Raw genomic sequence first — 16,541 nt, forward strand, 5'->3', positions numbered from 1 at the left:
CGGCACCGCCGATGGGCCCACAGAAGTACAGTAGACTCTCAATAACGAAACTTCTTAAATGAAATTGCTGCTTAATGGAACAACTGCTCTACAGATTGGTTTTGTGCTTGATTCTGCACCCCTTTTCATCTCTCAGTAACGAAACTCCTGTTAAATGAAACTATTTCCTGTCCCTTCACTTTCGTTTAACCGGAGGTCTACTGTAATGTGTAAGAAAAGACGACCGATATTTCAAACAGCTGCGAGATCTACATTTGATCATTCGGACCCAGTCCGAGACTGTTGCGCACGCCGAATCAGCAGCCATTATCTCCTCGGCACCCATACCATGCAAAGTATGGCCTCAGAGATCAAAACGAAAGCTAATTGGGGATCTATGAGGCTTTATTTCGATCGCAACTTTATGCCTCAGAGATTTGTACTGTAATTGAAAATGCCAATCTTGGAGGCACTGCTCAACTGTGGGGATCATATCGACATCGAGAACATCCTACATTCCGGTTGCTGTATGCCTGTATCCCTGCGCTGCGCTGCTATCGCCGCCATTCTGTGAATGTGTCTGCGGTACAGTGTTTTGCTAAATTCTGTGCGTGTTTATTTTTATTTTGAGACTTGCTTTATTTTACGACATGCTGTCTCACAAGATCTGAGTTAAATGGCTCCAACGGTGCCCTCACAGCCAGCACCAAGGCCGCGCCGACGACGACAAACGCAGCAGATATACAACGCTAACCATGGCGAAGAAAGCCGCCATCATTCAGCAAGTGCTCAGTGGTCGTCCGCAAGTCGAAGTTGCTCGAGAGTTCAACGTTTCGAAGCAAACCATATCGGACTACAGGAAGAATAAGGACAAGATTTTAAGCGCGACGGAGACATCATCCGGAAGTGAACAAAAGAGAGTGCGCCAAGGTTTTCATCCGCAGTTGGAAGAAGCGTTGAGCATCTGGCTTAGCGCTACCGTCGCTCAACGAGTTCCCGTTTCCAGCCACCTCTCGAAGCAAGCAAGGCCGAGACATTGGCACTTCGCCTTGGCATTGATGGATTTAAGTTCAGTGATGGCTGGCTCCGGAACTTTAAGAAGCAGTACGACCTCGCTTTCAAAACAATGTGCAGTGAGAGCGGTGCCGTGGATAGCACACTGGTAGCGAACTACCGTGGTGGAAAGTTGGCGGAGCTGCTTCGGCACTACTCAGCGGACGACACCTTCAACCTCGATGAAACTGGGCTTTTTTACAAGCTACTACTGAGAAGACACTCTCCCATTCTGGAGAACCTTGCCACGGAGGAAAACTCAGCAAGGAACGAGTCACTGTTGTCGGCGGCAGCAACGCTTCGGCACGGAAAGCTCCTGCTGCTGGTCATTGAAAATCAAAAAACCCTCGATGTTTTAGGGGAAAAAGAATTTGCCTGTCTGGTACGAAGCCAACACAAAGGCGTGGGTCACGCAAAAGCTGTTCGAAGAGTATGTGTGAAAATTGACCGAAAGTTTGAATTGCAGAAGCGCAAGGTCCTTTTGTTCGTAGATACAGTCAAACCTCGTTATAACGAAGTTGAAGGGGAGTCGTAATTACTTCGTTATAACCATTAGTTCGTTATAGCCAATATCCATTTCTACCGACAATTAGCACGCAAGAGAGGATGTACTGACCACCAAATCCCACAGCCCGCCACGCAAACGAAAAACGGCCGTCGCACGGAGAAAACTAGCAAAAGAAAACAAAAAAGAAAGAACAGCAAAGAACTGCTACTTTATTGACGCCAAACTCTGCACACCAGCTGGCGGCTCACTTAGCAGAAAAATAGTCCTTAATAGACTTCTGCCGTGTCTTCCTCAGACGGATGATGGCTTTTTCGGCCGCTGCCGCTATGTCGAGTCCGTCCTCGCCGTCATCGTGAGCGCCGAAGAAGCGGCGCAGCAGGTTTGCCGCATCCAGCGATTGCGCGGACGTCGGAACATCGGTTCACCAACTCGGGCTGTCGTCAACACATTCGTCACTGTCGTCATTCACCACCCCTGTCACCGCGCGCACAATTTCAGCCTCTGTCAGCTCTTCGGTTGTCACCGTGTCAGCATCGGCACTGACGTACGTGCAGAAGGTGTCGCAGTCGGGCACAACTCCGGCGTCAAGGAGAGCGTCCCACGACGCCAGGTCTTGGTCACCTGTGGCACCCTCATTAGCGGCAGCACCGATATCTTCGCTGTCACCGCCGCTGTTGACGCCAAATGAGGCATGCCGGAAGCAGTTGGCGATCGTGCTTGCTGCTACAGACAACCAAGCAGCCTGTAGCATCTCGATCGCCATGTAGAGGTCGATTGTAGTCTCGCGCTTCATGCTCATATTGAGTAGAATTTGGTCGATTACACGCTTGCGGTACCGTGCTCAACGCTACGCCGAATCTTCGGCAACTTTTTTCTTCTTGACGCCGGACTCAACGGCTTTCAACATAGCCGCCTTCTGCTCGATTGTAATCGTTTTGCGCTTTCGCTTGCCGTCGTCCATCTCCTGTCTAGCGGCGGGAACCGAGAGAGACGCTGTTCTGATGCACACGCAACGAACGACAAGCAAAAGGCCCACGCCCACGCCGCGTGGTTGCCGCGTCACCGGCATCACCGGCGTCACCGTCCACGCGCAACAGGGAGCGGGCGGGTCCACGAGTTCCGCGGGAGAGGGGAGGCCGGGTGACGTGCCGCGGGTGGGTCCACGAGTTTCAGTGGGAAGGGGAAGCAGGCAAGACGCGCACCCTCGCGCGTGTTGGCAGGCGGGCTCCTCCTTTGAGGAGCGCGAGGCGCGAGTTTTGAAATTACCGCATCGTGATGGGACGTAAACCGTCGCGCGCTATAAGACATTGACTTGCCGGCTACCAAAATGGTCAGAAATGGCTCGGTGGGGAAAAAAAAAGGTCGTTATATCCATTGCGAGGAGGAATTTTAGCTTCGTTAAACGAGGGTTTTAAATACATGGGCGTCTATGGGAATTTCAAGGGAATTACGATTGCTCGTTATATCCATTAGTTCGTTATATCCCGCTTCGTTATAACGAGCTTCTACTGTAACAGTACTGCCCATGCGCCAATCAGCTGTCTCAAAGCCATCGAGCTAGAATACCTGTCGCCGAATACGACTAGTATTCTGCAGCTATGGACCAAGGTATCATCAAGAATTTGAAGATGCTGTATCGTTCACCATGATGCAGCACGTGTTGCTGTGCCTAGAGAGCCAGATAAAATACAACGTTGACTTGATGTCAGTCGTGAGCATCCTTGCTGATGCCTGGAAGGCAGCGTTGGCAGGCACAATCAGCAACTGTTTCCGGCACTCTGGATTCACGTTCCGTAGTGAGCCCGACACTGAAGCTGAAGAACCGACACTGCAACTGAAGAACCGGACCTGCGCCCAGCGCAACGAGCTCAAGTGCGGACGTATTGACGACCTTCGAGGCTGCCGCCTTGCCGATTCAGACACAGTTACGTTCGAAGACTTTGGAAACGTCGACAGTGCGGTGTCATCGGTGCCGAATTGAACAACGACGACATAATTGAGCAGGTTCTGCAACCGCCAAACAGCGACTCTTACTCTGATGATGATGACGCGCCGTGTGCTCCGGAGCCGTCGCATGCGGACCTGTCTCGAACCCTCGCTGTTCTTTCTTCTTCGTACAGTGATAATATCACACTGGCGGAGATTCAGGCGGACTTGGTTGCACGTAAGCAGAAGTGCGTGCAGCAACGCATAGAAAACCTTTTTCAGCCACCGGGACACTGAAGTGTCAATAAAAGTATTTTTTTCTGACGCATTCGTGTTTTCGGACTTTCGATAATTCAGACTTATTTACGTTCTCCGTGTAGTCCAAATTATCAGTCGTCGATTGTAAAAGGCTGCCATCCTACAAGTATTACTTTTCTCTAACACCTAGAAAGACAGAACGCATGTTTACTCAATTTAGTAATGCTATGCCGCAGAATGAGATAGTAGTAGTTGTAGAAAACTTTATTTAGGCAGTACGCGGTAATGGGCATTTCTTGACAGCGGTGCACACAGCCCTCCACCTAGAACATCTACAGCTTCCGCTGAGTTGACTCCATAGTCCTGTACAACTTTAGAAGGCAGCGGCCACGTGAAATGCAGGAAGCACACAAGACTACTCCAATGTGCACACTCTCTACGTTGGTGTCATGAGCCGGATGGACGGTGACCCACCATCGCAGAGCACGGACGAGAACATGAGTGGGACTATTTGCAGTCAATGTCCGATTTTTCGGACTCCTTAGGGACCGCAAAATTGTAAAAAAAAAACGAATTCACACTTTTTTATCCGCTGAAGTGGTCAAATCACCGCAGCCACGTCCTAAATAGCTTCAATGCTTCCCAGTACACTTATCAGGCATTTTGGTGCGCGCCCAGGCTTTTGTGAATACCTCAGGTACCTGCCGCGAACACCTCTTAAAGGGACACTAAAGGCAAAGAACAACTTATGTCAGAGTGAAAGCTCAATGTATGACAGCGTCTGAAACGGCAATATTATCAACAGCAGTGCCCTACTTACCGAGAAATCAAGCTAAATGTATCACATGAAGTGATCGTGATGACGTATGAGAGTCTGCCTACACTAAATCACTAGTAATCAAACTAGCAGCAATAAAAAAAGAACCTTCCGTGCATCAAAAGACGTAATAAAATGCTGTTTGTTCGTTTCCGTTTGATTCATGGACAAAAGAACCTCTGTGGCGTTGCCATGGGGAACGGCGCGCGTGGTTCAAAGGTTTCGTTTTCGCCGAACTGCGCCTCGCCCGGCACCCTGCTTCGCTCACGCGGTCGCGTCTCAGTGGTAGTTTTGGGATCGCGTACTGTCGCATGTGTTTTGCGCGCTCGTGAAAGTCGCTCTGACAGAAAGTTCGACAAAATGCCGCATGCAACGACGCTGGCACTACGAGCCCTCAGCAGTGTACCGCGTTCATCGGGGCTCAAGTCGCTGAATTGGAGCCCAGCGTCGCGAGCCTAATGTCTCGTTGTCAAGTTCTCCGTCCACATCCATTGCGGCGATTGCGGCAAGCTTCGATGGCTTCGATGGCCGTTGTTGCTGCTGTGGGTCCCGCTACTTTCGCTCTGCTGCTACTAGTGTCGGCGGCCGTGCAGTAAAGGCGGGCAACGTTGGGCACGGCAGCAGTGACGTATGAAAGTCGGATTTCAGGCGGGTGATTTGAAGTGTGATAACACGATGCGGACCATGAAACGTAATTTTATTTCAAAATAAGCACTCCTTGGCATAAAAGTAGCACTACGAGGTTTCTGGACCGCTATTTCAACAATCAACGTCGACTTATATTTGCCTTTAGTGTCCTTTAACAACGTGCCAACCACCAATTTGCGTCTCGTGATGAGAACGGCTGATTACCAGCAAAGCGCGGAATAAATTATGGCTCTTTTGCAGGGAGTGTTTGGAAACGATGACACAGAACACCAAAGGCACTATTGCGCAAGAGCAGGAAACTCATCTGGCTTTCTCCGATACGTGTGCGCACATAAATGAAGTGCCACTGTACGAAAATCTCCGTCGACGCGCAGCATTTGCTGCCGCGTGAAGCCGATCGTTCCTAGTTGTGTGCAGCACATCGCCGCTGACACCGTCACTGCTGGGGCACTTGCTGTACTGTACGCACGCGTTTGTCATGAAACTATTCATGTTGCCCACTTCGTTCCTGACCCCACATGAGCACGGCGATGGCGAGCTGCTTTTTGTTTGTGAAGGCAATGCGTCTGCGCAGCGCACTTCTCGCACAAAGAGGCAGCACGAACGGCGGCGCGTTTGGGATGGCGCCTATTAAAGCATGCAGTATGCTTACAACTGCGCTAGGCCACACGCACTACTGATAGTTAGCTGAAGATGCTTATCATATGTATTTCCGGGGCTCATCCGTAAAGACATCGCCATACTGTGCCATGATAGTGGCCCCTTCAAATTTTCGGTCTGCTTCACTCCTCAACATTTAAGCATTACAGCGAAGCTGACGTCTATTACTATTCATATCGCAAAAAGGATGCTTGAATCGGTCGCTATAATTCATGGTCTTTTCATGTATACCAGGATCTAATCGCAGGTTCAGGCCGGTTGTTGGAACCTTTAGGTCATTTTCATAGCAGTACACCGGTGTCGTGTGGAAAAGCATACCAAGATTGAGAAGTTGCCTTTTCCTTTATTGCTTATTTCACTTTTCCTACATGCTCAAACCGCGTTGCAGAAAGGCAATAAGAGCATTTTGTGCTTATACAGGCACAACCTGTCCACTACCTCCTTCACACTACCTGTCCTTTACAACTTCCAGTGCCTCGCTACCTATCTCAAAGCGCCTGCTCTCTTCCAAGATGGTTGTACCATTACTTTAGTTTTCTGCATATTAATTTTCAGACCTACCGTCCTGCTTTCCTTGTCCAATTCAGTAACCATGAGTAAGCATTCATCCAGAGTTACTCGTCAATGCAATGTCATCAGCGAATCGCAGGTTACTAAGGTACTCTCCATTAACTCTTATTCCTAACTCCTCCAAATACAGGGGCCAGAAAACCTCCTGTAAGCATGCAGTCAATAGCACTGGGGAGATAGTGTCTCCCTGCCTTACACCCTTCTTTATCGAAATTTTGTTGCTTTCTTTTGGAGGACTATGGTGGCAGTGAAGCCACGGTAGATTTCTTCCAGTATTTTTATATACTGCCACGCCCGCTTCTTGTTTTATTTTGATGTATTCGGGTTTGACCCGCGAGGGCGGTTAGCAACGCCCGACGCTAACTGCGCCGCAGTGTTCGAGAAGTTTCGCGATGTAGTAGACCATTTTGTTAAGATTGCGCACAAGATGCGAATAGTCAAGATTATTCCAGAGCTTGCGCGACCACCAGTGATAAGGCTGCAACTTCGATACATGATGTATAAAAGACGGCGTGTCCCAGCGATCATCAGATTATCGATGGCCAACGCTCTGTTTGCCGCTATCAGTACACAGCGTGCCTTGCTTGCAGTTTCACTTTCCGTTTCCCGGCCACAGGTTCAGCCAAATAAAGAGTTACGCATTTCCAAGTTCTCCTGGAGTCTTCTTCACCGTCACGTGACACCTAGTGGAGGCGCTGGTTCGTCCATGTTCCGGACGCCCACACGGAGTCAGGATCCAAGTCCAAGTAGTCAAGAAGAAGAACTTCAAGACTTCCCTGACCGTCAAACTAGCAGCCGGCAGCTAGGACTCAAGCCAGAGTACGGATTCCTTCGCGGCAACGCCAGGCAACCTAACGCTGTGACCTCAACGTTCTTATCGAGAGCCACAGCGTCACCGCTCTCGTCGATACTGGAGCTGGCTATTCCATGGTCAGTGGGCCCTTTGCCACGAAGTTGAAGAGAGTTAGGACTGCTTAGGAAGGCTCCGAATCTGTACCGCTGTAGGGCATCTAATAACGCCGTCGGGAGTCTGCACAGCAAGAGTCACCATCGATATTCAGACTTATCCTGCGAGCTTTGTAATCATGCAACACTGCTCCAGGGGACGTCATATTTGGCATGGACTTCTTAAACCATCACGGCGCCGTCATCGACTTAAGAACCAAGTCGATAACCCTATCGTCAGACAAAACGACATCACCGGATGTCATGGTGATGTCAGTGATCGTCGGTGATTGTCGGTGATTGCCGTCTCATCGAGCTGTGGTAGTGCCGTAGGTGCCCTGCGAACTGCTGGATGAGGCTGCTGCAAGCTCGGGGAGCCTCACTTGGATGACGCCAAGGTCGACGACCACCCTCCCGAGCCTCTCGCCGCTGCTTCCAGAACGGGGCCCTGCTGCTACCGTCGCGGGTGTGACGCTGGCTTGCACCACCTTGCTCCTCGACGACTCCACTGAACACTGACTCCTTGTTCTTCCGTGGTCTCTCACCTCGGCTCGGGTCGCGTGGCACGCGCCTTTCTCCGGCCAATGGCGTGCGTGGACGTGGCGGGGTTGCACACCATCGGGTACTTTTCCATCCCCCGCACACCATCGCTACCTTCTGCCCTTCTGCACATGCCTCGTGTCCCCTTTACTCATGACACCGGACACGAATCCATGTCAACATGCCCTGAACATGCTCGAGGAACAGCTACCATTCCGCCTCATTCCAGCGTCATAATTCCCGCCGGCACCAAAAAAGTTGAAGAAATTGAAGGTGTCATTGAAAGCGATCAGCATTTGCTGTCAGACCATGATATTTGCATCGCAAGAGGCACTGCTCGGTTGCATGAAGGAAAAGGAAGCGTGATCCTAAGTAACTTCAGACAAAAATACAGACACCCCAGCAGGGGCACGACGATCGCATACATAGAAGAAATCTTGGCCGTCAGCGACGCGTTTGCCTTTTATGATTCTGACGAAGCTACAACGTTGACCCAAATACCTGAGCCACCCTTCGACGTAAATCCAAGTCTTCCCGCTTGCCAACAGCAACAGCTTCGATGCCTTCTGCAGGAATACAAGGACTGTTTCTCGTCGTCATCTCGGGTCCAACAAACGCCCCTTGCTAAGCATTGCATTATAACAGAAGAAAATGCTCGACCACTCCGTCAGAGTCCCTAGCGGGTTTCGACGCGGGAATGGGAAGCTGTTAAGAAACAAGTCGACGAAATGCTACGCGAGGACATCATCCAGCCGTCCAACAGCCCGTGGGCGTCTCCCGTGGTGTTAGTGAAAAAGAAGTTGTAGCGAGAGAGGTAGATGTGACGGTGGCCAACGTGGCTGTGTCGTTGTCTCGCCACTTTATTTGTAAGGCGATTGCCGAAGCGGAGCGGCGGCTGCAGCGTCCAAACCGCCAGGAGCGTGGCCACGTCTGCTCGCGCCTCGAGCTCTAGGCATGGGGCTGCGCGAGAGGTGCGTCGCGGTGGTTGGAAAATGACGATGATGATGACGCTACAAAGTGAAAAAGAAGGTTGGGACCCCTACTTTTCTGCGTCGATTATCGTGCCTAAACAAAATCACAAAGAAGGATGTGTACTATCTCCCACGGACTGGCGACGCCCTGGATCGACTCCACAACATGAAGTACTTTTCGTCAATGGACCTCAAGACCGGCTACTGGCAAATCGAAGTCGACGAGAGAGACCGAGAAAAGACTGCCTTTATAACACCGGATGGCATGTTCGAGTTCAAGGTCATGCCTTTTAGTCTTTCCATCAGCACCTGCGACTTTCTAGCGCGTTATGAATACAGTGCTGGCTGGCTTGAAGTGGCAGACGTGCCTTGTGTACTTGGACGACGTCGTTGTGTTTGCCTCAAACTTCGACGAACACCTCCGGTCCCTTGAAGCTGTACTTCAAGCAATCAAGACCTCCGGACTCACCCTGAAGCAAGAAAAGTGACATTTTGCGTACGAGGAGCTCTTGTTCTTGGGCCACATCATTAGCAAATCTGGAGTTCACCCCGATCCACGAAAAACAGCTGCTATCGCCGACTTCGCGCCACCCACCGACAAGAAGGCCGTGCGCCGATTTCTCGGCTTATGCGCGCCTATTACAGACGCTTCGTAAAGGAATTTTCACTGATCGCCGAGCCACTAACTCACCTCACGAAGAGCGACGTGGAGTTCAAGTGGGGAACTGCGCAAGTATAGGCAGTTCAAGAACTGAAACAGTGCCTGCAGGCGCCTCCGATACTTGCGCATTTCGACGAATACGCCGATACGGAAATCCACACCGACGCAAGAAGCGTAGGTCGGTGCCGTTTTTGTGCAGAAGGCCGACGGACTAGAAAGGGTCATCAGTTATGCTAGCCGGTCACTGTCCAAGGCAGAAGCCAACTATTCCACAACAGAAAAGGAATGCCTTGCCATCATCTGGGCTACATCAAAGTTTCGGCCCTACCTCTATGGCAGGCCCTTCAAAGTTGTCAGTGACTATCACGCCTTATGTTGGCTAGCTAACTTGTAGGACCCTTCAGGTCGTCTCGCACGATGGAGTCTGAGGCTTCAAGAATTCAACATTACCGTTGTTTACAAGTCCGGAAGAAAACACTCCGACGCCGACTGCTTGTTTTGTGCCCCCATCGACGCACCGCCGCAGGACGACCACGATGATGACTGCTTCTTGGGAACCATAACTGCCGACGACTTCGCTGAATGACAGCAAACCGACCCGGAACTCAGGGGTCTGGTGGAATACCTCGAGGGCAGGACCACTGCTGTTCCGAAAGTACAGTAATACCTCGTTAACTCGAACTCGCATATCTCGAAAAATCGGCTAAGTCGAAGTTTTCCGCGGTACTGAACCATTTTCCATAGGCGCAATGTATTTATTGCCCTTTTCTCGAAGTATTTCCGTGCCCACTTTCGGTTATCTCGAAATCTCGACTGAGAATGGAACCAAAACTTCGCCGCCGAACCGTTTCACAAAATACTAGCGGCAAAATGTCATACGTTTCACAAGGTTCGCGCGAGGCTGCCGCGTTTACGACGAAGTGGCCACTGTTCCCGAAAGTAAAGTCGGAACCTAGCGGCATACCAACTTTGTCGAGCAACCATGTGTTCACGTCATGTGACGCTATAGACGTGCACATAAGAAGGCCCTGCAAAATAGCTCGGGTCGTACACGTTTTGTTTACCGTCAGAGATGCGATTTCAGCATGTTATTTACGCAAGACACGTCGCGCGGATTTTTTTTCGTCGGCCGTGCGATGTGGTGAGGATAACGCCACCGAAAGCAAAGCAAGTCACTGATGCTGCAAAGAAAGGTAGCCTAATCAAAAAACGAATTTGAGGCTCGAAGTTTCGGGACGTCAAAACGGCGCTGAATGGTGTTGGCCCCGTGCGAGAGAGCCCCTTCAGTCACATCGACAGATAAGGCCGATTCTCTGGACTTGGCGGTGGGCTCAAACTGATCTAGCTGCAACATCGGCTGGTTTGACCATTTTTTAAGCCACACAACGTAGCGTCACGCACAGTGATCGCGGCAGCGTCGACGCAGCTACTCGAGGGGTGAACGACATCCGCCGAAACAAGAAACATGCTTCGCTTTCAGGCGAGGATTGGAGTCATTTTTCTTGAAAAAAACGGCATCCTCGTAAAGCAGAAGTTCTCTGCGACCCGGGGCCAACTACCTTATTGTTGTACCTTCGGCACTGCGACCAGAAGTTCTGCAGGCCCTACACGACGACCCGACGGCTGGCCACCTCGGTTTTTCCCGCACGCTCGCGAGGATACAGGAAAAGTACTACTGGCCACGCCTTGCTGTCGACGTCGCTCGCTACGTGAGGACATGCTGGGAATGTCAGTGACACAAGACACCGCCAACAAGGCCAGCGGGACTTCTGCAGCCCATCGAACCACCTCGCCGACCAGTCCAGCAAATAGGTATGGACTTACTGGGGCCATTCTCGACATCGACTCTTGGGAATAAGTGGATCGTCGTAGCTACGGACTACCTCACCCGCTACGCCGAAACAAGGGCCCTGCCAGCAGTGCCGCCAAGGTAGCCAAGTTTTTCGTTGAGAACATCGTCTTGCGTCATGGTGCCCCAGAAGTCCTCATCACTGACAGAGGTACGGCCTTTACTGCTGACCTTACTCAGGCGATCTTGAAATGCAGTGAACTTCCATTAAGACGAACTCGGTTGAGGCAAATTCTCACTTATGCCGAACAACAGAGAACCGTTTGTTTGGTTCCCATAGACTCAACGCGAAAAAAATTCGCTTAAGACGAACCGCCCAACTGTACTCTTCTGTTAAGATGAACTTTCGTGGTGATCGACAACGCTGGCGATTCTGCGATACGAACACTGCAGTCTTGGTGGGGCATTCCGGCGACCGAGAAAAAGCAAAACAGAAAAAAAAAGCGCTTCCCAGAGCAAAGACGCTGTAGCGGAGAGGTAGAAGAAGAACGATGCTGCTAAGAACGATGCTGCTACACTGATGTACGAAAAACAACTCTTTATTCGAGGGCCCACGCGCTCGCCTTGCACGCGCCTCCACTGACTTCGTCGTCGTCGGTGCCTCGGCACGCCAGCACGCGACAGGGCCCCCCACCGTATAGACGGAGTCTCAGTCAAAATGTGTCCGTCTGGCAGTCCTCGTCGAGATGGCGTAATGACGAACGGGTGCTAAATTTTTTTCGGGTGGTCGGGGCTGAGAGTGGCGCGGTGGACGGATTGAGAAACCTAGTGGATTTTGCGAGCCGTTCCGCTCACGGGCAGCGCTGCGGAGAGACGCTCCTGGAGGGCCGAGTGGGTCCGCGAGAAAGCGGTCGCACCGGGCGCGCTCGTCTACGTGGGCGTGACCGTCGTGGCCACCAGTCCCGGGGAGGGGGCCGGCGCAGTCATGGAGGACAGCGTGCTGCCGTGAGGGTGCAGTACGACGCTGCCATCGTGCGCCAGCAAAACCTGTATGCGCTGCTGGGGAGACGCTGCCGTAGTCTGCGAAGCCTTGCTCACCACAACCTGCACGCTCTTTCTGGCTGGTGCGGGCGCGACGGAAACCTCGACTGATATGATGTTTTCTTGATTGAACGTAGGGGATGGCGGGGGCGTAGACTCCGGCATGATTCCATGCTCCTTCAGCTACTCGGCCAGGTCTACCGTGGGCGCTTTCGCGGGCTTCTCCGCGGCTGGTGGCGCCGTTGCAGTAGGCACCTGTGGCTGGTGGTGTATCGTCGCCGACGTCACGGGTGCCGAGACAGACACGGGGAGATGTTGTGGCGGCGCCGCATGCAACACCGTCATGGTGGTCATGACGGGATGGTGGGTGACAATGTCGGCAGCGGGCGCAGAGGACACCATACTGCCGCCCGTCGAGATGAGGGGCGCCGACAGGGTGCCATGATGGCGGTGATGGTGGTGGTCCTGCGCCAGTATCTGCGGCTGCGTGAACGTCGGTATCTACACCAGGGACTGGTGCTGGTCTGTCTGGAATGCACCCAGCGTGGGCTGGGCCAGCATGGTCTGCATGTGCAGCATGGCCTGTAGCTGTTGTAGTGTTAGGGGCTGTCCCGGGACCATGGCAAACGAGGGGGGCGGCATCATGCGCGGTGGCGACAGAATGATGTTGGGCCTTGGCCCCAGATTCTGCGGGATGACTAGGGTTGAGGCGCCAAGTGTGGCCTTGTGCTGGTCCGCCCGGGGAAACTAAGATCAGGTGGTAGCGGTCGGTGCGGGCGTCGTCATGTTTGCGCTGCCGCTCGACAGCTTGGGCAGGATCTGCGGTCGGGACAGTCTGATGTTCGAAACCAACCAGTGTGGTCGGGACAGTCTGAGGTGACTCGGTTAGGATGACACCCGTGGTGTCAGCAAACACCTGACAAGCAGCGCTGGTTCGGGTGTCGCACACAGGATCAGTAGGCGCTGATGCCGTCATGCTCACCGAGGTGTCCACAGGCGTTGACCACTGTACCAAAGGCTGTTCGTCGGCGATGGCAGGAGTGGCAGGCAAAACAGTTGGCGGCAGGCGATACTCAGTCGTGGCACGTGACGTGCACAGTGTCGTCCTGGGCGCCGCGTCAAAAGCGATGTTTTGCGATGGCTCTGTGGTTACGTTTAGCGCGGCAGGAAGTATGTGACATGGCGCTGCCGGTTGCGGTAGGGCTAGAACAAACCCTCGAAGTTGGTCGTATGCCTGCGGCCCTGTATGAGGCACAACGCATCGCAGAGCAGGAGGAAGCATAGCTACCGTGATGGCGTACATGTCCTGCTGCGAGACGATGTTTCGCAGGTAGAAACCAGCCTCCATCTTGATAAGCCAGATGGCTGGACATCGCGGCCAGAATTTGGGAAACTCTGGCGGCAGCAAGATCCAATGCGCCGATGGCGCTGGTCGCAGCGCCATCGTGATAGGCGTGTCAGGGGTCGGTTCACTCGGTGAAAACGTCCGGCGGAATCTTCTGGAAGGTCATTCCAAGGTCCGGGTCACCACTTTAGCGAAGAGGTAGAAGACGAACGATGCTGCTACACTGACGTACGAAAACCAACTCTTTATTCGAGGGCCCACGCGCTCGCCTTGCACGCGCCTCCACCGACTTCGTCGTCGTCGGTGCCTCGGCACGACAGCACACGACAACGCGAAGCAAATCGCGACACGAAAAAGAACGTTCAGCGGAAAAAGCCAGCATCCCCCTCACCCCCAGCCTGTGGGTGGGGAAGGTGCGGGCTTTATCAGCAAAGAAACCAACAAAAATAGTAGGAGGATTTACAACTGGGACCCCCAAGTCATTGCATTCTTTTGTATTCCCCCTCCGGTCTTCGCCTGCTGGAGTACAAAGGGGAACAGAAGAACACAAGAGCTTGGGGCCCCTCCACTGTGGTCAGAGGGGCAAACGCAAGGGGAGTGAAGGAAAAAAAAGAAAAAAAAGAAAGCGACAACGGGAACAAAAATTGTCTGTGCATTACAATCAGCGAAACCACGTTTGCGGCGCATTCCTGTCAGGCGGGTCATGTGCATTGTCATCGCCATCACACAATGGCGGCCGAGCACATTGTGTAGTCGGTTCGCGTTGGTTCGTGTAGGGCCTGTGTGCGTTGTATCTGTTCCCAGTGAAGTGCAAATTGTGATCAGCCATTTTGACTATGAAAGCGCACGACCAGGGAAGGCTATTTTGTACACTGAATAGTAAGCTGCGTCGTGTCTTTTTCGTGTGCGCGAGGCTTCTGACCGTGAGTAGCGCAATGGGATATCTTCAGGTGCACGTCGATCAGGAAAAGTTACTACGGGCCAAAAACGAGAAAATATCCGGACCTCGAAGAAAACCTTGCAGACTTTCTTAAGCAACTCATCGTATCATGACTTTGTCAAGGTAACAGCACGCGACCGAGGCGTATCCTGAAGTGATCTTAGAGCCAGCAAAACAGGCCCACAGAAGAAAAGCAACTGCCAGGACAATCAATTTACATTATTTGAAGGAAAATTGTGCTTCTCTCCCTCTCTCTTTCTCTTTTTTGTAATCGTCAACATAGGAGCGTGCTACAGTTTTATCATTGAAATGTGGTAGCAGTATCTTCATGAATTTTTTTTATTTTTGAACCCGCGAAATCAGGTGCTCGTACGATTCGTGTAAATGCTCTGCTTGAAGGCATAGTTTTTATCTAGATGAGCCAAATAAGTGCTTTTTCTTGTCTTTTTGCCCCCATTGTAAGTCTACTCCATTCAGTGTTTTCAAGTAACATATTTGGATGCACTTGGCATGTTATCATCTCTCTTTTTGGGGGCACTTCTGATAAGCCGAACTCCTGATAAGACGAACAGATGACCGCAATCCCTTCGAGTTCGTCTTAACGGGAGTCTACTGTACAGTGAAACAAGCCACCGCCAGACTACAGCCTATCACCCACAGACCAATGGCCTCACCGAGCGTCTAAATAAGACCATCGCCGACATGCTGGCCAAGTATGTCGACGTCGAACACAAGACGTGGGATGCCATCCTTCGATATGTGACCTTCGCATACAACACGGCGGTGCAAGAAACAACACAGATGACGCCATACAAGTTGGTGTACGGAAGGAACCCGGCAACGACACTCGACGCCATGCTACCCAACGTCACCGACGAAGAAAACCTCGACGTGACTGTGTACCTTCAGCGCGCCGAAGAAGTCTGACAACTCGCCCACCTACGCATCAAGAATCAGCAGGCGACCGACAGCCGCCGTTACAATCTTCGACAACGCTTCGTGGAATACCAGCCTGGCGACTGTGTTTGGGTCTGGACGCCGATACGCCGACGTGGACTTAGTGAAAAACTTCTTCAGCGATACTTCGGGCCATACAGGGTGCTACGACGTCTCTGTGCATTGGACTACGAGGTTGTTCCGGACGGCACCACAAGCTCTCAGCAGCGCAGCACACGACCTGAAGTCGTTCACGTCGTGCACCTCAAGCCGTTTTATGCGCGGTGAGGAACCTGAGGACTCTGCTTTTGCTTGCTCCATTGTTGTCCTTTCGAGTTACATGCATTTTTTTTTTTTACTTCCATGTTCTGTTTTACGCATCGGGACGATGCTTTTTCAGAGGGGGGTATTGCCACGCCCGCTTCTTGTTTTATTTTGATGTATTCGGGTTTGACCCGCAAGGGCGGTTAGCAAAGCTCGACGCTAACCGCTCCGCAATGTTCGAGAAGCTTCGCGATTGTAGTAGATCATTTTGTTAAGGTTGCGCACATGACGCGAATAGTCAAGATTATTCCAGAGCTTGCGCGACCACCAGTGATAAGGCTGGAAAGTTCGATACATGATGTATAAAAGACGGCGCGTCCCAGCGATCATCAAATTATCGACAACCGACGTTCAGTTCGCCGCTATCAGTATACAGCGTGCCTTGCATGCAGTTTCACTTTCCGCTTCCCGGCCACAAGTTCGGCCAAACAAAGAGTTACGCATTTCCAAGTTCTCCTGGAGTCTTCTTCATCGTCACGACCACGTGACAATGTGCTTCATCAACGCCCAGATTTTGCAGTGCTTGCATGACTGCGTTTTGCATGACTTAGAATACAAAATTGAGCGAGTTGGTATTGATTCATACTTAGGACTGTGCAGTGCTCACAAAAAGGGACAAGGGACAGAAAA

General features: G+C 51.8%; 1 protein-coding gene across 3 annotated transcripts in view; it reads right to left on the minus strand.

The window, feature by feature from the left end:
- Window positions 1-16,541, minus strand: part of LOC119384175 (uncharacterized) — a 350,667-nt gene that overhangs the window by 190,551 nt on the left and 143,575 nt on the right. The gene's annotated exons all lie outside the window — the stretch shown is intronic.

Source organism: Rhipicephalus sanguineus, chromosome 2 (genome assembly GCF_013339695.2).
Source record: "Rhipicephalus sanguineus isolate Rsan-2018 chromosome 2, BIME_Rsan_1.4, whole genome shotgun sequence".
Classification (NCBI taxonomy): domain Eukaryota; kingdom Metazoa; phylum Arthropoda; class Arachnida; order Ixodida; family Ixodidae; genus Rhipicephalus; species Rhipicephalus sanguineus.